At 37.5% G+C, this 12,785-nt stretch overlaps 1 pseudogene; it reads right to left on the reverse strand.

Annotated features, from left to right (window-relative positions):
* Positions 1 to 11,278: 11,278 nt before the first annotated feature.
* LOC129561352 (U2 spliceosomal RNA) lies at positions 11,279 to 11,394 on the reverse strand (annotated as a pseudogene).
* Positions 11,395 to 12,785: the final 1,391 nt, after the last annotated feature.

The following is a 12,785-nucleotide window of genomic DNA, read 5'->3' on the forward strand; positions in this document are numbered from 1 at the left end:
CTGGATGCCATATCTTAGTTTTCTGAATGTTGAGTTTTAAGACAACGTTTTCACTCTCCTCTTCCACTTTCATCAAGAGGCTCCTTATTTCTTCTTCGCTTTCTGCCATAAGGATAGTGTCATCTGCATATCTGAGGTTATTGATATTTCTCCCGGCAATCTTGATTCCAGCTTTGCTTCATCCAGCCTGACATTTCACATGATGTACTCCGCATATAAGTTAAATAAACAGGGTGACAATATATAGCTGTGACGTACTCCTTTCTCAATTTGTTACCAGTTTGTTGTTTCATGTCTAACTGTTGGTTCTTGACCTGCATACAGATTTCTCAAGAGGAAGGTAAGGGGGGTCTGGTATTACCATCTCTTTAAGACTCTTCCACAACGTAGGTGTATACCTATATCCAAACTCATCAAATTAAGTACATGCAATGTTTTAAAATACCAATTTACTTCAATAAAGTTATTTTTAAAAAGATGCCAATGAAAGAATTATGCTTTGCCACTTACTTCCCTAATAAATCCAAATGTGCATCTCCAATGGAGTGAAGAAGGCCTATTCTTGAATGGAGTGTCCTAGTCTAAGAGATTTTGACCTAATTGCTCTGCTCCTCCTCAACCAACCCCTGGTGGTCATTTAGTTGCTAGGTCATGTCTGACTCTTGCGAATCCATGGACTGTAACCCACCAGACTCCTCTGTCCATGGGATTTCCTAAGCAAGAATACTGGAATGGGTTGATTCCTCCACAGTGTAGCCCAAACATCAGGACTATAAAAAATTCCCTAGATGACTTCAAAGTGCAGTCATGGTTGAGATCATCTGATGTACATTAGTGATTCTCCAACAGGAATAAACATACACATCACCTGGACATCTTGTTTAAAATGCAGATTCTGATTCAGGATGTCTAAGATAAAGCCCAAAAATCTACATTTATAAAAAGTTTTAGGAGATGTGAAGGCTGCTGGTCTTTGACTCACTCTTGGAGCAGTAAAGCTCCCATAGGTATCAATATGTAACCAAAAAGGCAATTTGAATACTAGAAAAGCGACTCCTGTAGAAAATATAAACAGAGCTTCTTCAGCCTTGGCTAGTGTGGGGTGACTTTGCAAGGAATTCCATGAGTGGGACACCATTTCTTTTGTTCTGTTTCCCTAAACTTCCCAAGCAACCACAACATCATTGAACATTATTGATCTGTTATAGTGATCTAAGCCAATCATTGTTGGAATGGGAAGAGAACATCTCCCTTTTAAGAGTAGAGACATTCTGGAGTGGAAAGATGATGCATTCCTCTTTTCTTTGTATTGCATCTGCCTGTGACAAGCTGTAAACAACAGGGGAACTCATTTGGCACATTTTCCCTGCAGTCATTTGTCAAGTGTCATAATTCTATGAAAAAAAAAAAAAAGCCTTTGGGAAAGTAAACCGAATGTATTCCTCACTATTGAATTTCTATTTATGCTGCTATTTTTTTAAGTCTCAACTGTTATCTGTATAGTAACAGTATTTTAATGTTAATATTATTAAGCTTTATGGAGAATTCTTACTTGATACACAAATAGTGTATTTGTGTAGTTTTAGTAAAATAGAACAAGTTTAACATTTCAGTATTTTCATTCTCCATAAAATTTGTTCCTACAAATAACCAGAAAAAGATATATTTCTCACATTTATGATACTATCAAAGATTTTTATGGCTATTTTTAATATCATAGAAATACAAATCTGGTTTTAATTTTCACAGAACATGCATAATGGAAAGGACTTAAATTGGACTTCTTTTAGTCCAGTAGTTCCCAAATGTTTGTGTCCCAGGATCACTTTTCATCTCTAAAAATTATTGAGGACACAAATTGCTTTTATTTACGTTATTTGTATTGATATTTACTCTTTTAAACACTAAAACTGATACATTTTCTATCCTTAGTAATTCATTTAAAATAACAATAGTATACCCGATACATGTCACATAAGTAATATATTTTTAAGACTAAATACATTTTCTAAAATAAAAAATATTTAACAGAGTATCAATTTTTTTACATTTTACAGAATCTCTTTTCAGTTTGTATTCCTGGATATTCATATCTGCTTCAGCATTCAATTAATTGTGTTATGCTGTATTTATTAAAGTCATATAAAGAAAATCTAGCATCTTAAGATCTAGGATCTGGGAAAAGAGAAAATATTTTAGCATGAAGATAATTGAGGATCTCTTTGACACCACACCAAAATTCAACAAGTGGTCACTTCTAAAAGATTAAGTGCAATATTGAATCAGAGAACTTGACCATAAACTTTTGTTCTGTGTTACATTAAAATCTATTGGTCTAGCTTACTCTTTGAATGGATCTTTTACCCACACGTGATTCTGCAACATTCAGAGCACTGAGTTATGGCAGTCTTCTAAATGTTGACAGACTTCATTATATAACATCAAAAACACATCAATTAATATCACCATGAATCTCTTCAGAAAAATTTTTATGAATTGGAAACGTATTAAGCTCATGGTGGCAGATAAAAGTTTTCCAAAATTCAAATTTTCGTTTGATAAGTCAGAAAGAGTAAGTCAAATACCATATGACATCACTTATACTTGTTATCTAAAATATGGCACAAAGGAACATATCTACAAAACAGAAACAGACTCACAAACATAGAGAAAAACTTGTATTTGTCAAGGGAGAAGGGGATGGGGGAGGGAAGGATTGAGTCTGGGATTAGCAGTTGCAAACTCTTATATATAGGATGGATAAACAAGGTCCTACTATATAGAACAAGAAACTATATTCAATATATTGTGCTAAACCATAATGGAAAAGACTACGAAAAAGATTATATATATATCAGTTTTATATATATATATATATATATAAAACTGAATCACTTTGTTGTACAGTAGAAATTAATACAACATTGTCAGTCAACAATATTTCAGTAAAATTAAAAAAAAATTATCATTGACAACAAATGATGTCAATTGTTTTCCTTGAAGTGATAGGACCAATTAATTCATTTTTCTTTAAATGTCAGCTAAATATTCATGTATCAATACCAATTATCTGTAGTCATTTTCTCAAATGAAAAAGAAACATTTCCTGGTGTTTGAGGAACAACAGAGCTAGTTCAGCTACAACTCAAACAAACCCACAAGAGGTTTTCTTCAAAACAGGCATTCTTCTTCACATGTACTGCTCCTTTGACCACACTAAGCCACCAGCAGTTTGCTTCACCACTGATTCTGCACCATGATTATTTCACCACAAGAAACATTCATTTATTTCATGAAACTACTACTATCTTCTGCAACAGTGTTCTATGGAACACATTTGGAAAAAGCTGTATTAAATACCCCTATTAATCCTTTCCTACTTCTAGATCTAAGAAAAAATTTATGGTTGCAGAAATCTCTTTGAACTGACATATATTTAGGGGGTGGGGACATTCTTACTAATTTTCATTAGACTTCAATGTTCTTTCTTACCATCTACAAACCAAGTTTTGACTTAGGTCTCTAGTACCTAACACAGTGCCTGCAACAATAGTATGTGTTGAAAATGTTTGTTTCTTTACACTTTATCATTTTACAAGAGGACTTGAGGCATTTTACCAAAACAGTGTAATAAGTTGTTATGAAGTTTTTAAAAATCTGATCAAATAAAAAAGTATAGCATGAACAGTTGTATGAAATAAATTGAAAATTTGACTCAGAACTTCTGCATTGTCCAAAAAAGCCCATTAAATCTCACATGTTAGAAATCTCAAACATTAGAAAGTCACATTAAAAACTTAGGTTTTAATAAGAATTAGAGAAGGGTGGTTCAGGATGGGGGACACATGCACAACCATGGCTGATTCATGTCAATGTGTGGCAAAAAGCACTACAATATTGTAAAGTAGCCTCCAATTAAAATAAATTAATTTTTTTAAAAAGAATTAGGCAGACGAGAAGAAGCCAGAGTCATAGAAAGTGGCCCCCATACATATCCAGAGGTAGGTTGACACAGTTTAATAAATATTAACATAGATTCCTGTTTCAATTTATGGGTAGTAAAATATTATTTCCCTATAATTTTATTATTACACTCATAGTCTTAATAAAGGAGAAGGCAATGGCAACCCACTCCAGTACTCTTGCCTGGAAAATCTCATGGACGGAGGAGCCTGGTAGGCTGCAGTCCATGGGGTCGCTAAGAGTCGGACACGACTGAGCGACTTCACTTTCACTTTTCACTTTCATTCATTGGAGAAGGACATGGCAACCCACTCCAGTGTTCTTGCCTGGAGAATCCCAGGGACAGCGGAGCCTGGTGGGCTGCCGTCTATGGGGTCGCACAGAGTCAGACACAACTGAAGCAACTTAGCAGCAGCAGCGGCAGCAGTCTTAATAAAATCTACTTTCCAAAATAAAATCTACTTACAATTGCTGTGAGAAGTTGTCCAAGACGTGTCTGAGAGAATTATCTGTCTCAATCATTGAATAAGTTAAAATCCTGCAAATTTTTTTTTGTGTGTGTGTTTTTCTTTATTTTTTTTATTTTTATTGGAGGCTAATTATTTTACAATATTATATTGGTTGGTTTTGCCATACATTGACATGAATCTGCCCCGGGTGTACATGAGTTCTCCTTCCTGAACCCCCCTCCCACCTCCCTCCTCCCCTTATCCTCCCTCTGGTTCATCCCCGCACACCAGCCCCGAGCATCCTGTAAAATTCCTTCAAATATTTGACTATGAAAACTCAAGAAAATTTAGTTATCTCAACAAATAGTGCTGAAACAGTTCCACGTCAACATGGAAGAAAAAATGAATCTCAAACTTTACCATGTGCAAATAATTAATGTGAAATGATTCATATGCCTAAAAGCTATAGATAGAACTATGCCATCTGGTACATGTGGCCTCCAAGGTCACATGGCAAAGAAGAGAGACCTGGAGAGTCATGTGATATATGTGGAGGGGTCTAGTCTAGAAATGGTTTATGTCTATGTCATCTCTGCTCTTATCTTATTGGTCAGAACTTAGTCACGTGATCCAAACAATAGCAAGAAAATCTGGGAAATGTAAATGAGAACATGGATGTTTTGTGAGCATGAACAATCTCTGTCAGAGCATCTTCTATCTCTAACCTCAGCAGGCAGAACAATGCCAGGTAAGATTCGAAGCTCAATATATGCTGACTACTGGTTCAATAAATTGAACTGAACTGAATATTAATTGACTGAAACCTAGGTTTTAGCTTTACTTTAAACAAAGCACCCTTACAACTAATCCTTGTTAACCAAGCACATCATTCAACACATACACACAAATCATGGCCTTCTCTGAGCTAGCTTTTCTGTCCTTGCCAGGTTCAACTTTACACTGTTACACTTGGAACTTCATAGATTGAAGTGATAGGAACACACCGAGATGGAAAAGAAAATTATACTGATGAAAAAAACCAACACTGTTTCATGTTCACTCTCCTTTGCCGCGAATTCAGACATCTGAAGGAGAGTATTTAGTTCAACAAGCAGCTTCCTTTTTGAGACAGTGAGGCCTTTGGGATGCTTCACTTCCTGTATTACCTTCAAGGTCTTTGTTATATCTGAGGACCGGTGATGGCCGAGTGACAGGAGAGTTGACAGTTCTATTAGCTGTAGAAGCAGGACAGGTCAATCAAGACCTTTCACATTCCCAGGTAATGAGCTGGGTTTCTGAAGGCAACCCAGATTGCAGCAGGATGAGCTGTAGAGTTTTGTTACAAGATGAAATGGGCTCTCGAAGGCTGCTTTTACACTCGAGGATCCTTGGTCACCACTTGAAATGGAGCGTGTTAGTCTTATTTCAAATTTGCCCTGCCAGCCTTTCGGATTACCTCTTGCAGAGGACAGAAATACAAACTGAGAGGGAGAGAGCAATTTTCTGGATTCCAAGGTGTCAAGAGAGCACACTTCATCCTCAGCCACTTACAGTCTTTCAGGAAGGAAAAGATCCTGTGATGAGTACTTAAGATAAAGGAAGTCACATTTTCATAACATGTATCTTATTTTTATTTTCCAATTGAAGCACAGGTCTCACAATGCTAAAGAATTACTTTGTTCAACAAGCTCATCTATTGGCAAGAAAATGAGAAAACTTTATGAAAAAAAATGGAAGACATTCCAGCGTGGAATAAAAATGTATTATTCAGTGTCTCAATTTGATTTGTGTGGTGGGATAATTCTAGTTAAAAAATTAGTTAGATGGGCATGTTATTAGAAAACTAATTTTAAGAGAAATATAATTTTCACAGCATATCACAGAAAGAAGACTCATTAGAACATGTAGTATGTAGCTGCTGCTTTGAATCTCTGCACAGTACATAGCTTATTTATCTTCAAGTTCTCATGACAGTATCCAAAGGAAGAAAAGTTAGCTTCTTAATTCTTGACCTTGAAGAGAGGCCTTTCAAAAAGAAGCTGAGATGACTTTAGCAACTGTACTGAGTTCCCTTTTCAGGTATAACCAGTCCATTCTAAAGGAGATCAGTCCTGGTTGTTCATTGGAAGGACTGATGCTAAAGCTGAAACTCCAATACTTTGGTCACCTCATGCGAAGAGCTGACTCACTAGAAAAGACTCTGATGCTGGGAAGGATTGGGGGCGGGAGGAGAAGGGGACGACAGAGAGTGAGATGGCTGGATGGCATCACCGACTCCATGGACATGAGTTTGAGTGAACTCCGGGAGTTAGTGATGGACAGGGAGGCCTGGCGTGCTGTGATTCATGGGGTCGCAAAGAGTCGGACACGACTGAGCGACTGAACTGAACTGAAACAAACATAATCAGCATTCAGATCCTTACACACCCCAAGAAACAATTGGCTGAAAAAGACTGTATTTGTAAAATGCCAGTGTGGCTTAAAAGCTACTTCGCTGGGAGGAGTTGTTATTTCAGGAATAAATGTCTTACCTTTTGAGACATTGCTGTGGACATCTGGAAACTAGAGCTGTCCAGAGATTCTATCAGCACACACTGCGCTACAGGTCAGTGCTTATCACGGTGTTATTGTCCTTTAAAAACATGAGAACAGTATTGCTCTAGAATCAATTCTGCACTCAATAAATATTTATTGGGGCCTATAATGTATATTGTCACCTTGCTTATTTAACTTATATGCAGAGTACATCATGAGGAACGCTGGGCTGGAAGGGGCACAAGCTGGAATCAAGATTACCAGAAGAAATATCAATAACCTCAGATATGCAGATGACACTACCCTTATGGCAGAAAGTGAAGAGGAACTCAAAAGCCTCTTGATGAAAGTGAAAGAGGAGAGTGAAAAGGTTGGCTTGAAGCTCAACATTCAGAAAACAAAGATCATGGCATCTGGTCCCATCACTTCATGGGAAATAGATGGAAAAACAGTGGAAACAGTGTCAGACTTTATTTTTTTGGGCTCCAAAATCACTGCAGATGCTGATTGCAGCCATGAAATTAAAAGACGCTTACTCCTTGGAAGGAAAGTTATGACCAACCTTGATAGTATATTAAAAAGCAGAGACATTACTTTGCCAACAAAGGTCCGTCTAGTCAAGGCTATGGTTTTTCCAGTGGTCATGTATGAATGTGAGAGTTGGACTGTGAAGAAAGCTGATCGCCGAAGAATCGATGCTTTTGAACTGTGGTGTTGGAGAAGACTCTTGAGAGTCCCTTATACAGCAAGGAGATCCAACCAGTCCATTCTAGAGGAGATCAATCCTGGATGTTCATTGGAGGGACTGATGCTAAAGCTGAAGCTGCAATACTTTGGCCACCTCATGCGACGAGTTGACTCACTGGAAAAGACTCTGATGCTGGGAAAGGTTGGGGGCGGGAGGAGAAGGGGATGACAGAGAATGAGATGGCTGGATGGCATCACCAACTCTGTGGACATGAGTTTGAGTGAACTCCGGGAGTTGGTGATGGACAGGGAGGCCTGGCGTGCTGTGATTCATGGGGTTATGGAGAGTCGGACACGACTGAGCGACTAAACTGAACTGATAATGTTCAATGAAAATAATGCGACATAATTCTGAATAATTTTTACTGAGTATATAGAAAAGTGAAAGTATGAGCCTCAGAATCAGGATTCATGTTTCAGTACATGGGTAGTGAGAGCAGGTCTAAGACAGAAAATATGTCAAATTGCATTGGAAGGCTTGTTCAGAGACTGTTGATGTAATGAAAAGCATTCTTACGAATTTTTCAGTTAGTAAGACTTGGGTTTCTCCATCATCTCCTCATTTTCTGTGAGATAATGGGAAAGCTACTTAAGGCCCAGTGAGCCTCAGTTTCCTCACCTATAAAAGAGACATATTATTTACCTTGTGGACCTGCCATAAAAATTAAATGAGAGATATATGAAAAAGCCAATTATGCTTCCCAGGTGGCACTAGTGGTAAAGAACCCGCCTGCCAATGCAGGAGAAATAAAGAGACACAGTTTCGATCCCTGGACTGGGAAGACCCCCTGGAAGAGGGCATGACAATCCACTCCAGTATTCTTGCCTGGAGAATCCCATGGACAGAGGAGCCTGGCAGGCTATATAGTCCATAGGGTCTCAAAGAGTCGGACATGACTGAAGCAACTTAGCATGCACATTCAATAAATAGGAGTCATAATTGAGCTATAGTTATTATTCAGCCTTCTGTGAACAGGTGCCTATATTAAATGTTCTTTATCAGAAAGAATATGACTGCTGAATGTCTGTATTCCCCCAAAAAAATACATATGTTAAAATCCAATCCTCAGTGTGATGGTCATATTTGAAGGTTGGGCCTTAGAGAGGTACTGAGGTCATGAGAATGAAGCCCTCATGAGTGGGGTTAGTGCCCTTATAAATGAGACTCTAGAGAATTCGCTTGCCCCTTCTTTTATCTGAGGACACAGTAAGAAGATGGCCATCTATGAAACAGGAAGTGAATCCTCACCAGACACCAAATCTACCAATGCTTTGATCTTAGACTTCCCAGCTTCTAGAACTGTGAGAAATAAGTTTCTGTTGTTTAGGAGCCAGTCTATGGGATTCTGTTACAATAGCCCGAAGGGATGAAGATGAAAAACCTTCCTTTGTAAAAATTTTAAAAGAATCTAAATGCATAATAATATGTTTGCATAACTGCTAACATCAAATATATGTTAGTTTGTAAATGCTTGTTAACCTAAAGAACTGATTTATATTTCAAAAGAAATGAGGATGAAAAATAAGAGGAAATGAATTCTGACTTGCTATTTGATTATACTTTCTAATGTGTATTTGGATTTTTACATTTCCATTGACCTTTAAATTAAATGGTTTATGCGTCACAGAGTATATTCTAAACATTCTTTTAGACAAGTCCCTAGACAATTTAAAAGAACCAGGCTAAGGTTGGATATGAACTACAGTGTATACACTGAAATTTATCAAGCACCATATGAGAGAAATATGATTCCTGAGTCACAGAAGCCAAGAATTGCAAAAGTGAAATTATTCTAAAATCTGCCCATTTTTAAGTAGTGCCTATGACATCATTCATCATAGTATGAGAGACCTGTTTACAAACACCAGAAGTTGAAGATTACATTTATAGATAATATACCTGCTAGGCTTTTGCTAACAAGCCCATTGTCCAAAAGTAGTTTGGTTTTTTTTACATGGAAGAAACATACATTTTTAGAGCTCTCAAAAAATTCCATTTCTAGAAGGCCATGGTCACAGCTTCTGAAAGAAGGACTTTTTCTTTTTAGAAGCCTGTCATCTTCTTAATGGAATAAAAAAGGTTTACATACCTCAATTATTGCCCACAATATTTGCTTTCCTTTTTAACTAAAGTATTTGTTGATTACAACAAACCTAAATCATCAGGGAAAAACTATATTGTATTCAATGTGGATTTTAATACATCTTAACATTTTATATGTTCTTTTGCAAATTACTTATGACATTTCTTGGAGTAAGCATCATTTATTTGTGAGTTTAAGAAACAAGAACACTCCATTTTTTAGAAAATCATGACCTACTTAATGTTAACATATAATTTTTATGGCCACAGAATTTATTCTGAAAGAAAAATTTTAAAGGCACATATTGTAAAGAAATTAATATGTCTCTTTACCAATATGAAGTTTTGGATTTCATATTCCACACTGTTCAACAGAGTTAAATGTCAGTAATCAGTAACAAAGCTTAAATGTTCCATGCCATCTCTGACAAGGGTGTAAATTAAAAGACTGTCAAGCTATTTACTTTTAAAAATGAATGGAGACTTCCTGGCAGTCACATTTTTCCACCACTGATAACTCTGACTGTATCCAGAGAGGATGTGAACTGAGAAAGCTGAGCCAGGCAAGGAAGGAGAAGGACAAAAGGAAGTGAGAAGCATAATGAAGGAAAGAGAAAAAGAACAGTTTTGAAACCAAGAATAGAAATAATCACGTTATTTTTCCAACTGCCTCAAAGAGAATTCAAGAAAATCAGAACTATTTTCTCAGTAAGAAGTGAAAAATAAACAAAAGGAAGCACCCCTTCAGGTCAAGTGTTTTTAACTTAGATGCGATTGTCCTTGTGTGGGAAGAGGCACCTAAGGCCAATGTTTTAAAATCACATTCCGAATAGATTACATTTCACACTTTAGTTTTAGGAGTGGCCATATATTGGCTCTGCTATGAAATTCAAGCTGTGGATTCTGAAAGGAACAATGTGACCTCTCTAATGGACTGATTTGAAGAATGAAAGCGGGATTTGGGAAACTAATTGGATTTCTTATCTAATTTTCCCTGTTGAAAATAAATGAGATTCATTTCTTTCCCAGAGTAAATTCCAGAACTAGGACTCATCTATGCTAATTTACATATAGATATCTGGTTGTGTTCTTTCCTTTATACACATTACTACATCTGTGTATTCCCCTGTATGTGTGTGTGCTCAGTTGCTCAAGCATGTCCAACTCTTTTGTGACCCCATGGACTGCAGCCCACCAGGCTCCTCTATCCATGGGATTTCCCAGGCAAGATATTGGAATGCGTTACCATTTCCTCCTCCAGAGCAATCTTTCCGACACAAGGATCAAATCCAGGTCACCTGAGCCACCTGGGAAGCCCTGGACAGAGGACATGTGTGCGTCTGGGTGTGTGCTAAGTCACTTCAGTCGTGTCTGATTCTTTGCAACACAATAGACCCCACCAGGCTCCTGGTCCATGGGATTCTCCAGGCAAGAATCTGGAATGGGCTGCTATGCCCTCCACAGGATTGAACCTGTGTCTCTTATGTCTCCTGCATTGGCAGACGGATTCTTTACCACTATTGCCACCTGGGAAGCCTGGATAGAGGACATACCAGACATTAAGCTGATGAGAACAGATACTATACTTGATCTTAGCCAAAATGCCAAGACACAGAAAAGATTAGTGGTAACCTCTTCAGATCACATGTTTCTGTAGAAGTCAAGAATGAAGAGGCAATAATATTTATTGTCAATACTATTAACAATATCCTATTGTTACAATAGGATGCTATTCAAACAGATGGATTTAGGCATACTGTTGTTAAAACACATCTAAATACAATTACTCAGTGAAAGGAACCAGGGTTCCTGTTCCAGGGCTGAAACAGGCAAAATCTTAAGATGAGCCTAGAACAATTTACACCAGAAAATGCTTACAGAATAAATGAGATATTTTTAGAGGACAGAGAAATTATCTTGAAGGGGGGCTCCCACTGGCCAAACTGGAGACAATTAGATCATCAAAATAAATAATAGTGCTTCTAGATTTTAACTCACTGAACTAGGAAAACCTGAGACAATACAGTTATAAACAAATAAACTGAGCATCTGATAAGGAACTGGTATTTACATAGTCTCAGGGCACATCCCCACACACACAAAAGAAAAAAAAAATAAGTTTCTTGGGAAGCCTTGCAGATATCACCTTAATCAAGGGAAAGTGAACATCATCAATGATGGGACAAATCAGGATTGGTACCACCTCTTAGAATGCAGTGAGAAGCCAGCATCACTTTTGTGATACTCCTGCTAAGATTTAATCTGAATCAAATCATGAAGACATATATGAGACAAAACAAACTTATGGATATTCTACAAAGATACTGACCTATAACTTCAAAAGTATCAAGGCCACGAGAGTCAAGGAAAAACCAAGAAAGTGGTCTAGATGGAATGAGACTAAAGAGACCTGATTACTAAATGCAGCCCATGATTCTGAACTGGATTCTTTTGCTATAAAGGACATTATTAGGGCATTTGGCAAATGGGGTCTGAAGATTAGATAGTACTTTATTCATGCTAATTTCCAGACTCTTGTGGTTGTTATGGGCTGAATTATATCCCTTCTCAAATTCAAACCTTCTCAGATTCAATGTTGAAGCTCTAATTCCCAGTACCTACAAGAGTGACTATATTTGGAAATAGGACCTTTAAAGAGGTGATTAAGTGAAAATGAGGTTGTTGGGATGGGACTTGCCTGGTGTTCCAATTTGACTGGTGTGCTTATTAAGAAGATGAAATTAGGACCTTTGGAGAGACACCAGCAATGTGCGTACACAGAGGAAAGGCCATGTGAAGACATACAGAGATGAAGGCCACCTGCCTGCCAAAACTTAAAACCTAGAAGAAACCAAACCTGCCAGCACCTTGGACTTTTAGCCTCCATAACTGACAGCAAAATAAGCTGCTGTTGTTTAAGCCACCCAGTCCGGGATATTTTGTCATGGCAACCCTAGCAAACTAATAACCATGGTTATGTTGTGCTTATGTAGGAAAATGTCCTTGTT

This window comes from Moschus berezovskii, chromosome 10 (genome assembly GCF_049115385.1).
Source record: "Moschus berezovskii isolate FMDL1 chromosome 10, NW_MosBer_1.0, whole genome shotgun sequence".
In the NCBI taxonomy this organism is placed as follows: domain Eukaryota; kingdom Metazoa; phylum Chordata; class Mammalia; order Artiodactyla; family Moschidae; genus Moschus; species Moschus berezovskii.